Here is a 19,260-nt window from a genome sequence, read left to right as displayed (position 1 = left end):
AGTCTAAGACAACAAAAGTCATAGATTCAATTATCAATGTATCTTGAATTGTTTATTCCACAACCCATCCTCCACTGAAATTAGTTAGGTAAAATGGGAAATTCTCTATTCTTTGCCAAGAGCTCAACAACACTGTAGAAGAGACATCTAGTTTAACAGGTCTTTTGATGCTCACAGATTGTTTAAGTAACCCCCCCCCAAAAAAAAAAACCAATAATAAGCTAAATTAAAATTCACTTAAGATCAACTTGACACTGCATGCAAGCAAAAAATATTCATGGGGCTCAACAAAGTCACAACTATTATTGACTAGTTAAAGTTATATAATCAAGTTCTTTATTTAAGAACTAAAGTTATAACACAACTGAGTCTCTAAAAGTTGTTGACAACCTATTAAGATGTCTATAAAATAGCAATTTGTTTATTTAAACAGGATTATTAAAGATGCAAATAAACTTTCAGTACATAATTAGCAACAATACAAACTTGGATATTTTCAGCTTTTCTTAAAGATAAGCATAAATTAATAAGTGCAAAACAGATAGACACAGATGCATGTAGACGCAGCAATATAAATAAAACAAGGAGAATCTTTCAATATTCATAGGGGGAGAAAACAATTCATTATTATATTACATTTAAAGGAATAGTAAAAATGAAATATACAATACTGGAAATACTAAAAAGTGGATCTGAATAGTGAATCTCATACAAGATTCATGAAATCTGAAAAATCTCACAAGAGGAATAACCCCAGTGACATGGAGAATCTCTGTGCCAACATAATCATTAAAGTCTTGTAGAATCAGAACAAAAGGAAACAAATAACTTTGAAAATCATATGTATCAATCAAAGTGAAATATGACCTAAACTAAGGTGACCAGATTTTAACATTGGTAAAGCGGGACACCATTGACCGAGGGGGGGGGTCTTGATTAAAAATGTGGTCTATATCCTTGCACCCCTAACCCTTTAGGGAAAAGAAAACCCAGGGGTCTTCAAACCTGACAGCTTTAAGACTTGTGGACTCCAGAATTCCTCCTCCAGTCATGTTGCGGCGACATCATCTGCGTGGATGTGCTCCATCTTCGGTTTTTTTCACAGGGGCAGAGCTGCCACTGAAAATGCCGACGAGCCCCCGCCGCCACCAGAATAACTACTGCCGCCTCCACCTCCTTCTCCTCCAACAGCACCACCACATTTGCTGCCCGGCGCTAGGGCTGAGGTGAAGCTGCCAAAGCTCCCGCTGGCGCCTCCGCCCGTGGCAGCGGCGGCAATGCCACCCCTCTGCTCAGAGCACCTGAGCCAGAGGCAATGGGAGCCAGTAGGAAGGTGGCGGAGGGGGGGCGGGAGCAGGAGAAAAAGGGCCTCATGGCTTCTCAAAAGCACAGTGGAGGAGGAGGGGGCAGGGGTAACGCGGGTCCCAGCTCAGGTGCTCTGAGCGGAGGGGGAGGCACCGCTGCCACGGGCAGGGGCACCAGCGGGTGCTTTGGCGGCTTCACCTCAGCCACAGCATCAGGCAGCAAATGTGGTGGTGCTGTTGGAGGCGGAGGAGGCGGCAGCAGTTATTCTAGTGACGGCGGGGGCTTTGCGGATGCACTTCAGCTGCAGCGCCAGGCGCAAGCGGCTAGGACTGGCTGCCCACAAAGGACCTCCCCAGGCTTCCTTTGCTGAACACAGGGCAACTGACAATAGTTTGAGTGGGCACAGCCAGCGCAAACTACCATCAGTCGCCTCACGCTCATCAAAACAAGTCCAGGGAGGTCCTTTGCGGGCAGCCAGTTCTAGCAAAGGACGTCCCCTGCTTCCGGAACCTGTGACAGTAGAAATCACTGTGCGGCAGTTGCAAACTGCTGCGCGGTGTTTTCTTGCCACTTGCGCGGCCGGGCACCTTACCAAAAATCGGGACTTTTTTAAAATGCCATGGGAGGCGGGACAAATTGTTAGAAATCGAGACTGTCCCACCAAAAGCAGGACGTCTGGTCACCTTAACCTAAACACTGCCAAATTTGGACAGTGAAATGGTCAACATAGTTAGTTGCAACAATTTGATCCAAGACACCTGAGGGTAGAACAAGAAGCAATGGGTGGAAACTAATCAAGGAGAGAAGCAACTTAGAACTGAGGAGAAATTTCCTGACAGAACAATTAATCAGTGGAACAGCTTGCCTCCAGAAGTTGTGAATGCCCCAACACTGGAAGTCTTTAAGAAGATGTTGGATAGCCATTTGTCTGAAACGGTATAGGGTTTCCTGCCTAGACAGGGGGTTGGACTAGAAGACCTCCAAGGTCCCTTCCAACTCTGCTATTGTGTTGTATTATTGTACTTGCATTACTTGCAATATATTATTATTACAAATACAATTTGAAAGCAAAATATCTTATTTTAAACAGAAAGCTGATGAAAGTGCAATGAAAATAACAGTTCCAAAATGGGAGAGGAAAGAAGGGGGTGTACTAATAGACAAATTATTCCTATTATTTTAAACAATGGAACATTGGTTAGCTACAGAGAGCTAACCAATAGAGTAAGGGCAGAATATCAGCCCACCAGCCAACTTGCATCTACTTTTATAATATCCTTCTTTAAGAGTTTTGTGTTTCAGAATGTAAACCTGCTATTTAGTCAAGTGACAATTCTATTTTAAAACTGGAACTTCAAGACAAATTACAATAAGTTATTTAAAACTTTGATCTACACTTACTCTCAAACTTCATTTTACAAGTGATAGTAATAGTTCTCAGTATTTTTGTGAGAACAATTGTTTTCAGTGACAAGAACATTCTTTAAAATATACTTAGTGCTAATAGAATTATTAAACATATAGAGAGCGCAAAACTTATTTTTAGAAAGACAACTCTCTAATGGGATTGGTATCCTAGTTAAATGTTAAAAGGAATCATAATAGTTTTTTCTTTTTAAAATTTATGCCTTTGCTACCATGATCCATTAAGTTTTTTCTCTCAAATACTTCAAAGCAATTCTCCACTGCAATTGTTCAGTTATTAAGAACTTAAGGTCAGAACCTCAAAGGATCATATTGAAATATTAATTATTCATTTCTCTTTATTTTAAAATAACACAGAAGACTAATCTCTTATTATTTATGCAAACATTACTTTTCCAAGAATTCAGCATATCCCGTCTCTGAAATGTTAAAAGATGTGTGTGGATTTTACTAATAAAGTCCCAGTGCAGAAGTAATACTTAATTAAGGTAGGGATGATCTGAATGCAGTGTCCCTGATCAAAACACTTTGCTTAATAGAGCTCTGTTATTTCTTATGTTCTCTCTTGCAGAGTTTTATGAAATATAAAACAATCCACCAAAATCTTAATAAGCAGCTAACAATACGCTTACTCTTGCTCTTGTATTAAGATCCATCAGACACTAATTAACTATCTTTTTAACTATCTTAAATCTTTTGAGTTAGAATCATACGCATACTGAGCCAAATTGAATTTCATATTTACCCTTTGAAAAAGTCAAGTTTAATTTTTTTAAAAAATAATCTAAGAGTTTGAAAATATGCTGCCAATGCCTTGCAATCTTACCAGGTAGTCCAGCTAGAAACACAACCAGATAAACTAATTATATGTTATGCAGGGGTGGGTTGCTGCCGGCATTATTGCCGGTTTGGTTCATGCGCAATTTGGTGTGCGCTCTACGCACGTGCTCAGTGGCCCAAAAATAGATATGCACATGCACAGAACATTAAAAAAGAAAAAAACAATGTGCGCCAACCAGGGAACCGGTTCGGAGGCATGGCAGGCCTGGGTAGCTGCCAATTACAGTGACCCTGGCTGGCAAACCACTTCCGGTTTGGCCAAACCGGTCCAAACAGGTAGGAACCTACCTGTGATGTTATGTAAAGCTAAATTAACAAAATGTGATTGTCGAAACAGAAACTGAAATAGAATTCCTCCACCATTGACCATCATTGATACAGCCCATGCCTCTTGCCCTGCCCATTTTACACCTGTAGGCTATACTGTCTCTTATACGACCATTCCCTAGGTAGCATCTCTTTGTCGATATCCCATGTTCATTTATAAATACCATTACATTGTCCTTAGGAAATAGGAAATAGAACACTTTATTTATTGATTAGGCTTATGACCTTATCAAAAAAAAATTAAAAAAATAAAATTGATTACAGGATAAACTAAATAGTAATACAGTAATAAAATATATATGTGATAATACAATGAGTCAGCAATCAGATAAATGAATCTCCTTTGCAGGATGCCCTAATTTGTTTGATGCATTAAATTAAACAGCCTTAATTAAAAACTTAGCAGTTCTGTTTACAATATATGCATTAGAATCTAGGAGGAAATAAGATAATCTGTAATTCGGTTCCCAAATCAAACAATAGATGAGCAATATTTTCAACGGCTGGGGTAGCACATAAGCAAGCCCTCTCATGATATGGCAAGGGGTGGAACCACCCAGATTTTGCCATGGAATCCAACAACTCAAATCTTTCTCTAGAGTACGCCCTTATGAAAATGGTGACAGATTCATTGATAGACATTTTTCAGATTGGAAAACAGTTTTGCTCTTTGACAACCAACCTAGAAATTTGTTTTAAACTAATAATTCTATGCCAGTTTGAGCACTGATATCTAGAACTCCCTGTTTTAAAATTTCCCTTGTCTGAGAGGTCACTGAGAATGAGTAGAAAACTCATGCTGTCTAATAACTTTGGTAAGTTGGGCTGAAACATACTTACCTGTTCTGTTAAGCATCTTTTGGGAAATCTTTCATAAAATGGATGCTAATATGTGAAAAAACTTCAATTATTAAATGACGAATAGGCTGCTGGTCTTTATAAGCTTGAAGTATTATGGAGAAGTTGGGAATATTGCAGAAATATCGATTTAAATTCCCATATCCTCTCCAGTGGAGTACACGAGACCAAGATCTACTACAAATGCAATGTTACCCAATGATAGAAATTTCTTCCAGGACCTCCTAGACCAGATGTTTAATTCCTGTTTTCTGGAATACCAGTCTGATTTGATGTAAGATTAAAAAATATTACTATCTCCTAAGGCCCAATTTTATAGAAAACTCATTCCATAGTAATGTGTTTAATTTGTAACACTTAAAGATAAAATAATTATTATAATGGTATTTATGTCACTATAGTAATGTTAGGAGTTTCATCTCTCAATGAGTCTTAAATGCAGTAATATTATATAATAGGTATTTATAAGCAGAATACAAGTAGCATCATTATCTTCATATTACAAATGGTGAAGATGATAGAGAAAACAAACTTTATGCCATCTAATAATGATGAAACTCAATCTCATGCCCCAGGGGTCCTAGCCAAAGCTAAATTTAGATACCCCCATTCTGACAATTGGCTCCTGGGACTGATTTAGGGATGTTAAATCAACAATATCTGAACACTATTGTAAGAAAATATTTAAGTACTATTTCAGTGTTCCACAGTGCCCTAGCAGGAAGTAATTTCAGAAAAGTAAAATGACAGCGAGAAATCCTATTTAAGTTCTTTATTTCTTTTAAAGTAGGAACTTCACAGTACCTGGATGACTCTTGGTTCAAAGGCTAGCAGGGAGAGATTTGACAATATAACAGAAAACCAGGTGGGGAGGGAGGGAGGGAGGGAGGGAGGGAGGGAGGGAGGGAGGGAGGGAGAAAGGAAGGAAGGAAGGAAGGAAGGAAGGAAGGAAGGAAGGAAGGAAGGAAGGAAGGAAGGGACATGCATCAACAAGTTTAAATTTTAACTCAAAATTTAACTCAAAATCAAAAGACAGGCAGTTGACATATATGCATCATTTATGTAACCAGTACCAAGAAGGTAACATGGTAACATCTGCCATAACCTAATCAATTTATAGCTAAAATAAAATTTGAAGTAGACAGTTCATGACAAACACTTTTACAGTTCAGTTTATGCAGCTTTTTTAATTCCACAGGACATCTTCTTAAGGCAAATTACATGCTTCAGATTAATAAAATTGCAGGTTTTATATATATTCTATCTCCTTTATAAATTGTTCTGATAAATGAATCTTGCAACAAGCTTTTGTTATTATTGTCTAATCATACAAATCCTAATTTGCCTCACTTTCAATTTTTCTGGCTATTGGAAACTCAATACATGAGTGTTGGAAATAGGTTTTCAGCTCAGCTTACAGATGCTGTAAGAATCTTGAAAGTAAGAATTTATACTCAGCATTGATTCTCCAATGGAAATAACTTCAAACCTCTCATGATTTATATATCTCTAAGGGCACCAAGTTCTATAGTGCTTATTCAAATCCCACAGATCCACAACTGAAAGGGGTGGGGGAGGAAACTAACTCCCAGTGCTAATGATAAAAGATTACCAGCTTTTTACATGTTATTTAAATCAGCCAACTTTCTTGGTAACTTTCTGAAACAAATATTCCCAAAAATATAATGGCAACGTTGATGAACAAATTTTATTACAAACTTAATTAGCAAATATTCTTAAGATTGTTTTTCCCACATAAATGCATTTACCTTATTGCTGAGTGGGAACTGACACATAAAATTCAGAATTTGCTTCATTAGTTAACTAGTGCTTTTGGCAAAAAAGAGAGAAAGATTTATCTTGACTATTTTCACCTGAAGCCATAAAGCTGTTAGTTGTAGTGATTTATAATGTAGGTAGGGCTTCTGTTAACTAAAATAGTTAACTAAAAGCTAACTATTCTATACCAAAACATTGCTCAGTATAGAAAACTACTTAATAGCAAAGAAAATTCGATTTGAAATGAGTGCCCCCCTGGTGACTGATATGCGCCTCAGTCGCTACATTGTCTGTTAAGATTAGTACATGTTGATGTTGTATCTCCACCCTGAAGCATCGTAGAGCGAGGTGTACTGCCCTCAGCTCCAGCCAATTGATACTGTGGGACAGCTGCTGTGGGGACCACCTGCCCTGCGCTATTTGGTTGTGCAAGTGGACGCCCCACCTGAATAGGCTGGCGTCCATCATGATGGTCAGATAGACGGGCTCCCTGAAGAGACTGCCCTTGGTCATGGATGGAGAATGTCACCAACGGAAAGATCTGAGGACTTTCTGTGGAACTTGAACTTTGGCAAGGGAGTTGCTGACGTTGGCTCTTTGAAGTGGAAGAAGAAACCCCTGGAGCTCCCTCACGTGCAGCTGTGCCCATGGTATTATGGCTAGGCAGGAGATCATCTTTCTGAGCAACTGGGAAAGGATGACAATGGTCACCTGACGTGAGGCCTGAACGTGTTGGATGAGCGACTTGATGCTATCGATGCGGTCTTGGGAGAGAAATACTTGGCAAGACAAGGTGTCTATTACTGCTCCCAGGTGAAGCAATCTGGTGTTAGAAGTCAGGTGGCTTTTCTCCAGGTTGATGGAGAAACAGTAGGTCTGAAGACTGCGCATCGTGATGGTGAGGTCGCGCAGAGCTTGCTGCCAGGAGGATGACTGGGTCAGGATGTCATCCAAATAGCGTTGGAGCCTGGATCGACTTCCGGTTAGTGCTGCAACAAGACAGACTGGGAAACGGCTCCTGAGGGACCCGTGGAATCCAGGCTGACAAACCATTGCCTGGGGGTCTTTTAGACCAGAACCTTCTTGGAGTGAAGGTGAAAAAAGAGTGGCGTCTTGAATAGCCAAGAGGGAAGAAACTGATTCTTCGAATGACTAGCTGTATCACCAGGCGATGGGCGAGGCAGACATGGCAAAGTGTCTGTCATAAAGTTGGAGGAAACCGGGCTAAGCACGAGAACAGGAGTGATGGTTGGACAAAGCAACAAGACTGAGTGAGAATATTTAAAAACCCATCGATAGAATAAGAGTGGAGTTGTGATTAGGAGAGAATTCAAATGTAAACTAGCATAAATGGAGGAATTGGGAACTGCATAGAAAAAGAAAGAGAAAGGAAAAAAGATGGCGGTTTAAAAACATTACAGAGTAAAGAGTATGGAAGGATTATCCAGCTTAGGAGGCAGAATTAAAAGAAGGACTGAATATTTTATTAATACAGGGGGAAAAACCTTCTCTCTAGTTGAACTTGAAACCTGGAAAGATTTTGGATTAATAGTGGGTAATTGATAACTGATAAACCTCAAATCCCATGGAAACGTTACGAAGGAACTGAAGGAGGGGGGAGGGGTGAAACAACAACAACTCGATTTAAAACTGAAGAAAAATACCTCCCTCGCACTTCTCTGCAGCAACTTGTATTCTGTGCTTCCATGGAGTTAAAGATTAAAGATTAAAGTTTACATTTGAAACCTAAGATATCTGACTGGAAAAAAAAAAGTGGAAGCACTTACCAGAAAACAACCATTACCAGGTAGAGACAAAATTGGGAACTGAAGGAGTGGGCAGCCAGAGTTTAACAACAAAAGCCAAGAGACTTGCTTTCAAAATGATTTCAACACGATTTAAAATCTAAAGAAGAAATCCCCTCCCCTCTCCTACTTCGTTATAATTTATATTTTCTGTCTTCCTAGAGTTAAAGATTACATTTACATTTCTACTAGAAAGATTCATTCAGAAGAACAAAAGAGCTGATTTTGATGGGGAATTGAATTGAGCACAAGCAGTTTAACTACTTTCTTTTACAATAAAACCCTCTTCCTTTTTTGTTTGAAGGGGGGAGGTTTCAAATGTAAAGAATTGGGAAATGACTTGAAGAAGGAAAATAGCAAATTAAAAGTCGGGTGGGATCTTAAAGAAATATGTGAAATGTTGAAAAATATGTGTGAATCATTTGGGTTGAGAAAGGATGATTGCCTGGATATTATGGAAAGAATTGAAAATGAAAAAAAAGCAAGAGAGGGTCATGGAAATAATAAGCAGATAAAGGATCTCATTGAACTTAATAGGAGCACAAAGAAAAGGGAAGAGAGTGTCCCAATAAAAAAAGAAAAGGAAAAGAAAAGAATGGAGCAGACAGGCCGCACGATAAAAGAAAGAAAAGAGTTTATTACAGGGGTAAAATATAATAAGAAAGCTATTAAAAATATTGGGAAGAAAAGATATATAAATAGCAGAGAGAGAAAGGAGAAGTTCAGAGATTGGGATTTAAGATTTTAAAAAATAAATGGAAGGGAAAATAAAAATTGGTAGATGAGAGGGAAAGGAAAGGTGGAGAATGTTTGTAAAGCATATACTATTGTGAACTTTAATTAACTGTAACACTGAAATGTAATATGTGTGTATGGTATAGAAAGGATTACAAGCAAAAAAGAATCAAAGGTAAACTAATTAAGGTGAATAAAGATAGTAGGCTAGCAGATATGTATTAATAATGGAAGGTGAAATGATTATGCCGGGCTACAAACAAGAAAAACATTAGTTGGGAAAGTTATTAGATGAGGGGGAAAATGGAAGGAAAGATGGAAATACGCCTAATAATATATAGTTAAAATCATAAGATGAGATAAAATAGGGGTGCTTAATGATGTAAAAGTATGCAACGGCATTATGAGGATAGCGGCAAATTTGAATCAGTCTTGCACTGCATTCAAAAAAGAGGTTGTTATGGGGGGAGGGAAACAAATGGAATTCATATAAAGGTATATCTCTAAAAAAACTAGCAATATGGAAAATATTTTTTTTTTTCTTTGAGAATACAATTATTAATGCCATTGATATTAAATGGGGTTTGCTAAAAGGCAGAAATACAACATGTAAAATAGAGAATGGAAGGGTGATAAAGAGGGAAATAGAAGGAAGGGAAAGAGTAGGAGAGAGGGAAGGTGTGGAAAGAGAGGAGAGGAGAGGAAGTGAGTAAGGGGAAGTAGAGAACAGAGAGAGGGTAGAGGGGAAGAAAGAAGGTAGGGAGGAGAAGAAAAGGAGAGGAGGAGAGCTGAAGAAATAGACTATAATATGGTGCATGGAAAGCAGAAAGCAAATAAAAATTGAAGAGGCTTAATGGCAAAAGGAATTGATATATTATTGAATACCCAAAAATGCTTGTTAAGATGTACTGGTACACTTTGGATTATATTATATGTATCATTAAAAAAAAAAAAACTTTTGACCAGATAGCATTGGAGCCTGATAGGGCGCGACTGGAGAAAGGCTGCCACCACAGACAGCAGCTTGGTGAAGGTCCTAGGGACCAATGACAGGCCAAACAGAAAGGCTCGGTATTGATAATGATGCCCTGTGAAGAACCACCTCAGGAACCTTCTTTGTGACTGCCCAATGGGAACGTGCAGGGATGCTTCCTTCAGATATATGGATGTTAACAGATCTCCCTACCTGATGCAGCCCAGGATCGACTGTAGGGAGTGCATCTTGAAGCGCTTGTATGCTAGATGCTTGTTGAGCAGCTTCAAATCCAAAACTGCTCTCATCCTGCCTGAGTTCTTGGGGACTAGAAATAGAATTGAATAGAACCCCCTACCTTCCTGTCCCTGAGGCACTGGCTCTATGGCTTTGATGTTGAGAAGATGAAGGACCTCGGTTTCTAGGAGACTTTTCTTGACTGGGCAGGAGGGAGTGGCGCTCTGGGGGGAAGTTGAATTCCAGGGTGAGGCCCTGCCTCACTGTCTGGAGGACCCCTGATCTGTGGTGATCAACTCCCACTGGTTGATCTGATGATGGTCACTTATTCCAATGGAAGGGTCTAGAGCCTGACTGCCCCCCTTGAAATGACTGCCTGAAAAAAAATGTTGCCTGTTTCTGTCCCGAAAGGTCTGCCAGTCCTGGGATGGTCAGAGCTCTGAGAATGACCATTGGCTTACCTAAAGAGTCATTCTCTAGGCGCTGCGGTAGTGTCCAAGCACGGGTTAACTTCAGCTTGCTGCCCAAGGACTGAGTTCAAAGTTCGTGTAGCCACACCTCTTGCTTCCCTGAAAGGCTCAGTTTTAAAAAACAAAGAAGACAACCCAAGGAGTCTATATATATATATGGTGATGATCCATGCCCTCAATTCAGAGAACATGTCCCCGCGGGAACCTTTCCAGGTGGGGTTGGACACTCCCGCAGCCCCTAGAGAATGACCCTTCAGGTAAGCCAATGGTGATTCTCCTAGGCGCTGCTTGGAGTGTCCACGCACGGGACGTGCCAAAGCTATGTTGTCCCAGGGAGGGAAGATTGTCCAAGCCCGCGGGAGTCGCGATAACACGTTGAAGAACCCTTCTTCCAAAGGCTGCCTCAGCAGAGGCAAAGGTATCAAGTCTGTAGTTTCTGACGAATGGAGATGGTGTCGACCCCATAGCGGCCCTACATATCTCCTCGATGGGTGCTTGCATGGCCCACGCAGCCGAGTTTGCGGCGCTCCTAGTTGAATGGGCTGTGATGCGAGGAGGGACCGGTCTGGTCTGCTGTTCGTAAGCCACTTTGATACGTGCTCTTATCCAGCATACTATGTTGGAAGACATAACCTTCTTGCCCATAGAAACAGGCTGGAAGGACACAAAGAATGCCTCTGACTTGCGAAAGGGGGCCGTTCGTTTGGTGTAGATATGCACCGCCCGTCGGACATTAAGTTTATGCCACGTGTGCTCCCTTGGGTATCTGGCACATGGGCAAAAGTCTGGGAGGATCGCCTCCTGTATCCCATGGAAGGTGCTATTGACCTTTGGCACAAAGGTTGGGTCCAGTCTGAGGATGACCCTGTTTGTATGGATAATGCAAAGGTCGTCTCTGACCAAGAGGGCAGCCATTTCCGAAATCCTGCGGGCTGATGTGATAGCAATGAGAAAGGCCGTCTTTAATGTCAAGTGGCGAAGCCCGACGGTTAGAAGCGGTTCAAACAGAACTGCAGTCAGAGACTGCAGGACGATAGACAAGTCCCAAGTGGGGTATCTGTGTATAGTCAGTGGACTGAGGTTGGTAGCCCCCTTGAGGAAGCTACGAACCTGAGGATGTTTGCTGAGCGGCAGCTGTGAGTTCGTGGACAGGATGGTGGCAAGGGCAGCTGTCTGTCGTCGGAAGGTGTTGGGCGCAAAGCCTTTGTCCAAGCCCTCTTGTAAGAATTCCAAGATTTGTGGGATGGTCGCACAAGAGGCGATGATGCGATGAGACTGACACCAATGTGAGAAGGTGGACCAAGTTGCCTCGTAGATCCTGACAGTGGAGGGACGCCGGGACGCCTGGATCTTGTCAGAGAACTTGCTGAGTCTCAGGAGGTCCCCCTCAAGTGCCAAACGGCCAGTTGCAGCCACTGGGGCTCTGGATGTTGAATGGCCCCCTGGCTGAGGGAGATCTGCACCTGAGATATGCGCTAGTGCTGAGTCACTGACAAACTGACAAGGTCGGCGAACCAGGACCTCCTTGGCCAGTGCAGGGCCACCAGCAGTAGTTCCGCCCTCTCTGTCAGGATTTTCCTGATCACCAGTGGAATTAGTGGCAGAGGCGGAAATGCGTACAATAGGCCGGGAGACCAGCGAGACCGAAGGGCATCCATCCCCTCCGCTCCGGGACAATGGAACCTGGTGAAGAATCGGGGGAGGTGTGTATTGGCTGGGGTGGCGAAGAGGTCGATCTCCGGTGAGCTGAACCTCAGTGATAGCTGGCGGAACAATGCAGGATGGAGGTGCCACTCCGAGTTCTGGATGGTGGTTCTGCTCAGCCAGTCTGCTGTCACATTGTCCTCCCCCGATATGTGGTCTGCACGTAGCGAGGTTAGGTGACACTCCGCCCAACGGCCCAGAGCTTCCGCTTCTGTCATCAGGGCCAGAGATCGAGTGCTGCCCTGATGGTTGATGTAGGCCTTTGTGGCAATGTTGGTTAGAATTAGTACATTGCGGCCCTTGACTTGACGGTGGAAGTGACGTAGACCGAGTCTGGCGGCCGGAGCTCCAGCCAATTTATGTTGTGGGCGAGCTCCGCCTGCAACCACCTGCCCTGAACAACCTGACTCTGGAGAGGAGAGACCCAACCGAAAAGACTGGCATCTGTCGTTATGACCAGGCGCTCCGGCTCCCTGAAGTAGCAGCTCTTTTGAAGGGTGTCTGTCTGCCACCACCTGAGAGAGCGAAGTACCTTTGGGGGCAGGCGCATCACCCTTCTGGAGTTGCTGGCCTTGCATCTCTGGAGTGGTAGCAGGAACCAGTGGAGTTTGGTGTGTGTGTAGTCGCGCCCACGATACGACCAAGATGCATGACACCAGTTTCCCCAGCAACTGGGAAAGGGAGACAACAGACGCTGACCCCGTCGCTCAGATGGTTCTCACGAGGGATCTGATGCTGCTCAGTCTTTCCTGTGTGAGAAAGACCCTGCAGTCCCCAGAGTTGATCACCGTGCCAAGATGTTGGATTCTGCAGGTGGGGCTCAGGTGACTCTTGTCTAGATTGACTGAGAACCCGTGGCGTTGAAGGGCTTGGATGGTGACCTTGAGATCCTTCCGGGCCTACCCCCTGGATGACGAATGGATGAGGATGTCGTCCAGGCAGCATTCCAGTCTTACTGGGAGAGATCGAAGATGCACAGCGATGGCGGCCAGAAGTTTGGTGAAGGTTCTCGGGGCCGACAAGAGGCCAAAGGGAAGGGCTCAGTATTGGAAGTGCTGGTTTGCAAACTGGAACCTCAGGAACCTGCGATGCGCTGGATGGATGGGATCGTGCAGGTACGCCTCCTTCAGATCTATGGAGGTCAGAAGATCGCCCTGTCTGATGCAGCCCAGAATGGTTTGCAGGGACTGCATCTTGAAGCGCTTGTACGCCAGATGGACGTTGAGTTTCTTGAGGTCCAGTATTGCCCTTACTCCCCCTGATGATTTGGGGACTACAAAAAGGATGGAGTAGAACCCCCTGCCTTCCTGGCCCCGGGGAACCCTTTCTATAGCCGCTATCTCCAACAAATGATCTATCTCTGCCCTCATGAGTTGAAGCTTGAGGGCCGACCGACCTGGGGGTGGGACAACGGACGAATGTCCTGAATAAAATAAATTATTAATTTTAACTGTTAATTTTAATTTAATTTCTAAATCTCATTGTAAATGTCTATTGGGTTTTTTGGATATTCTATCTTTCTTTAACTTTTATAATATGTGTTTTTATGTTGTACGCCGCCCTGAGTCCTTTGGGAGAAGGGCGGCATATAAGTCCAATAAACCTAAACCTAAACCTTGGAGGGAACGAGAGGAATTCCAGGGTTAATCCATGGCAGACCGTGTTCAGAATCCAGGTGTCCATCATGGTTTCCTCCCACTGTGCAGCATAGAGCTGGAGGTGACCGCCTATGGGAGGGGAGCGTTGACGTCACTTTGACTTCCGAAAGGGGTGATTGGAATACCCCCCATGGAAGGACCTACGGTAGCCCTGTTGTCTGTTCTTGTCCCTATATTAGAGCCTGTCCTGGGGACGGTCCTGGGGTTGGGAGTAAGGTCTACTGAATCCCCCAGAAGAAGTAGAGGGCTCTGCGCTCTGAAAAAGCTTTCTACAAAAACACTGACCCTTGCGGTCTGGCTTCTTGGTGACACAGGCAAGATCTTGCGTTCAATTCATTCAATGAGGAATGAATCCAAGGCCTCCCCGAACAGCTTTCCCCCTTTGAAGAGAGCGGAAGCGAGCTTCCAGTTCGCTTTCATGTCCGCCTGCCAGTGGCATAGCCACAACAGGCGGCGGGAAGTTATATTAGAGGCAAGGGCTCTAGAAGAGAATTTAGTGGCATTAAGCGAGGCATCGGCTGAGTACTCGACTGCTGCTATGATCTTATTGACATCCTGCCTCGCCCTGGCGTCCCCAGCTGGTAGGTTGGCTAACAGCTTGCGGAGCCAGAATAACGCTGCTCTGCTAAAATATGAAGAAGAGAAAGAAGCCCTTATGGCCCATGCAGTGGCCAGGTGGTTTTTATGGGAGGCTTTCTCCGCCCTCTTGTCCTCTGTTTTCAAGCCTTCCAGCAGGTCAGCTGGAAGTGCAGTGTTAGAAGTGAGAGAGACGATGGGGTCATCCACCTGAGGAAGCTTCAACAGCTCCTCTAGGGGACTCTCCATGGTGTAAAGTTTGTTATCAATCCCACTGGGGTTAGCCATGGAACCCGGCTGGGCCCGTTGGCGCTGTATAATGTCTAGAAATAGCTGTGGAGCTGGGATTACATCCAGGGGTGGGGAGGCTTCCTTAAGCAATCTCGCGCCCGGGTCCTGGGGACCGATGGTCTCCTTAGCACCCTGATCAGAAGAGGGCTTATCTGCCGGTGGCGGAAGGCCCAGTTGGGTGGCAGAGGCCCGAGCCCTGGTAAGGATAGCTCTAAACATGGAGGGTCTAAACAAGCCTGAGAAGGCAGGCACATCAGGTGTGGGATTTTCGTCTTCTGAGAGATCCGGAACATCCTGTTCCGCCTCCTCTCCTTCAGATACCTCACTGATTCCAGTAGGGGTCGGGGAGACCTCCCTAGCCGGAGGGGCCTGGGAACCCTGCTGGGGTTAGCTGCGGGAACCTTGCTAGAGTTGCCAGTGGAAAGGGGCAACTTTGAGGCCAATTGCAGAATGCCATCTGAAATGCCCTGGGAGATCACACGTGCGACCACATCCTGTATTTCCCTTGACAATTGGGGTTCCTGAGCCCTAGGCAGGTCTAATCTGGCCTCAGAAGGTCCCCTAAGCAGGAGTCCATATCATTGATGGATTCCACAGCCAGAGAGTGGCAGAGTGACCTCAGTGATGCCCTGGATGGATTGGGCAAAAAACCAAAATCCTCCTCAGCTGCCAGAGAAGGGGGACCCTCCCGCTGGGGAGTAGGTAGGGAAGAGTCTGCCCCTTCATCACTGGGAGGAGATGTGGCTGTTGGTTGCTGCTGAGCCAATTGGGCCTTTTGGAATTGTTTTTCCAGGGCCTTCTGGCGTCTCTGTTCCAATTTTTCTGCTGCCTTGGAAGCTTTCTTAATTTTTGGATGTTTCCCCTTTGCTGGGAACTCAGCCCCCTCACCCTTGGCAGCAGGATTGGGCCTGCTGCGCTTACTGATGGTAGGGCCAGCTTGGGGATCTACTTCAGCTGCCACGGTGCTGGCCATGATGAAAGGCGCAGGGAGAGATGTGGCTGCAAGAGCTGGCAGAGGCAGTTGCAGGCTGAGGCTGTGTAAAAGGGCCTTCAGACTTTGGCAACTTCTGGGAATGGCACCTGACGCGTTAATCAGGGCGCCCGCAGATCCGCACTGTCACAGTAAGCAGGGGATGGCCTTGCAGTGGCTCAAAATCCCTGCAGCCGCCTGATGAATCAATGGAGAAAGGGGAGGGGGAGGCTTGCCAGGAGACCTGGGCTAGGCCTAATGATTAAATTGCCCTCCGGCGGCAATCTGCCTCAGGAGACAGGCTGAGCGGCAAGAAGAGGCCCCAGGGTAAAAAATGTGGCACTTTGCAATCCCAAATGGCCACCGCAATTTTCAAAATGATTGCCGCGCAACTGGAGCGACACCGGTGGATGTAAGAGAAGCCTAATACTCCTTTTAGGGGACCCTAATTACCTACCTGTCCCCAGGGGCTCACTAGCAGCAGCTAAGCGAGTCCCCCCCGATGCTACTGAAAACGCTGATAGCAAACAATCCAGCCACCTCCAGGCAGTCTGCTCCACGCGTTTAGGAACGAGTTCAGAAGAAATGGAAACAAACCAACAGTTAAGGGACTAATGTTACCTAATACAAAAATAATAAACTGTAAGGCTACACTACGCTAGCTAGGAGAGTCCAACTTGCTGCTCAAGGACTGGAGCTCCCCAAAAAGCATCCTGTAGGGCGACTTGAGTTTTTAAAAAACTTCTCAGGGAAGCAAGAGGCGTGGCTACATGAACTTTGAACTCAGTCCTTGGGCAGCAAGCTGAAGTTAACCCGTGCTTAGACACTCCAAGCAGCGCCTAGGAGAACAGGGGTATTGGAAGGAAGTGGAACTAGTCATCGGTTCAGGCACTCTGGGTGCCTGCCTGCGGAAGTAACAAGGAGATCGATAGTCAGCCCTTTTGGAGACAGAGGGTAAGACCTTCCTCTTGTTCTTGGTTTCCACCAGGACTAAGTCTAAGGATTCCCCAAACAATTTGAGTTCCTCAAATGTAGGGTCCACAGTGTACAATTTTTTGTTAGTGCCACTGGGGTAGCAACGGCGCCTGGCTGTGCCCACTGCCTCTGAATTACATCTTGAAATAATTTAGGCAAAGGAATGATCTCCTGAGCCTGGACCGGGTCATCAAACAGGCCTTCGCTAGGATCCTGGGGTGCCTTAGTGCCCTGATCAGGGGCTGGGGTCACCGCCAATTAGCTGGAGGCTTTGGCCTTGTATAAGATGGATTTAAATAAGGTCGGCTTAAAGAGTCTCACAAAGGAAGGGACTTCGGGAACAAACCCTTCGTCCTCAGAAAATTCCTGCTCAGCTGTGTCATTGTCCCCCCAGACAGATTCCCTTCTAGCCAGGGAGGAGTGGGGAGATGATCGACGCTGTAGCCATGTCCTGCCCTGGACTTGGGGCAATTGGGGAGCTAGCCTAGGTTGGCAATGATCTCATTGTTGAAGATCTTTGGATGTACTTTGGGAAATGTCTTTAGCTATGATCTCTCGCATCTCCGAGAATAGCTAAAGTCCCTGATCCTCCACCAGGTGTGATGGAGACACAGTTGCAGCTATAGTAGGCATTGGAACCACTGGCAAGGAAATGATCAGCTGCTTCTTGCACTGGCATTGAGTTCTGATACCTTTCAGGGCCTCACAAGCCTTTTTGCCAGCCTCCCTGGACTAATATCTGCTGGTGGAGGGGCCTGGCTGATCTGCTTCCTCTCTTGTGTCTATGGAAGTCATTGGAGCAGAAGGTGGCTCTTGAAATGCAGAAAGCAAGGCAGGCTGATTTCAGTGCTCACAAAGGGCGAAGAGGTGCACTGCCACTCACCCAAGGTTTGCAAATGTGGCTGCTGGGCATTCACTGATTGCAGGAGCTTGCAGGTTGATGATAGCTTTTGGTGTGAACTAGAATTGCTCCCAGTGCCAAAGCACATTTCTGATCGTGGAGGCTGACCAGGCAGGCCAAGACTTCCGAAGCCACAGAGCAAGGCTCAGGCAAAACAACCCTGCCGGAGAGGAGAAGATGCTGGCAGCGATCGGCTGTGGGGAAAGCAAACAGCCAACAGAGAGCGTGAAGGAGAAAAAAGGTGCAAAAAATTCCAGCACTCAAAATGGCCACCCTGCCACTTGGTGAGGAACGACTCCGAACTTCGACAATCTGGAGAAGAACCTGGCCAGAGCCCCGTGCGCAGGTTCAATCAGCCACAGCAGAGTCACAGGCGAGCTGACCACTGCGGCGCCTAAGTTAGCCCAGAGTGTCACGGTGCCGATGAGGAAGATTAAAGCTAAAAAGACTCCCAACACGCCTCAAGGGAAAAAACCATGAATAAAAGGAAATTCGGAATAAAGGGAAAAATCAAGGAAGAAATCAAAAGAGGATTATAAGAATTATAAGTCCAAACTTATCTAGTCAAGAACTGCTAGAATCTCTTTGGATACTTCCACTGGGTTAGACTGAATTGAAAAAACTGACTCTAGCAAGGAACCAGAGGTGTGGCCAAAGAAATTCCAATTCAATCCTTAGGCAGAAGGCAGAATTTAACCCATGCTTGGACTCTCCAAGCAGCGCACAGGAGAATGTCATATTCACAGATTTTCTACTTTTGCCAGACTTTGCATTTTGTTGTTTTCTCCAGTTCTTTCTCTTCTATTTGCTGTCTCTAGGTGTTGAAATCTCCACTATTCAGATTTATTTTTGCTCTTTCTTATCAACAATTTTTAAATCTGGGCTAGTATATGGCAGATGCCTGTCTGTTTGAATTCTTAAGTTCTAAAGCAATTTAGCTTCTAAATTCTTTATTGCATTGTCTATTATTATCTGTTCACAATGTTGTGAAGACACAGATACCAGTTTGTCAGCTAGTAGTGGCCTTCACAAGCCACTTGAATTGTCAGTATTGCATATGTACAGATGCAAGAAGTGTGGCCTTTTGCAATTGACTGATGGAACATTTTCACAACACTAAAAGGATGTAACGAATAGTGAATAGTCACTCTTGGGGTTTTTTGGTTCAAATTGTTGAGTACAGCTTGTGTCCAATTAAAATTTCCATGAATATATTCTATCACAGGTATTGCCCATGTCTTTGATGGGGTTTCTGCTGTTCAATTTTGCCTCAAACAATTTTTTCACTCTTCGGATATATTCTTTATTTATTAAATTTTAACTTTTCCATGCTTAATGTTGTCAAAAGTGTAAAATGCCTAAATATCAGGCTTTATCCTGTTTTGCTCCTGATAGCTTCTGCATCAATTCCATTATTGCCTTTGATTTACT

General features: G+C 44.4%; 1 protein-coding gene across 5 annotated transcripts in view; it reads right to left on the bottom strand.

Moving 5' to 3' along the window:
• The window catches only part of TPK1 (thiamin pyrophosphokinase 1), a 524,197-nt gene that overhangs the window by 421,802 nt on the left and 83,135 nt on the right, over positions 1 to 19,260 (bottom strand). The window lies entirely within an intron of this gene.

Source organism: Natrix helvetica (genome assembly GCF_964273705.1).
Source record: "Natrix helvetica genome assembly, chromosome: Z".
Lineage (NCBI taxonomy): Eukaryota > Metazoa > Chordata > Lepidosauria > Squamata > Natricidae > Natrix > Natrix helvetica.
This window is presented reverse-complemented; position numbering and strand designations above follow the sequence as displayed.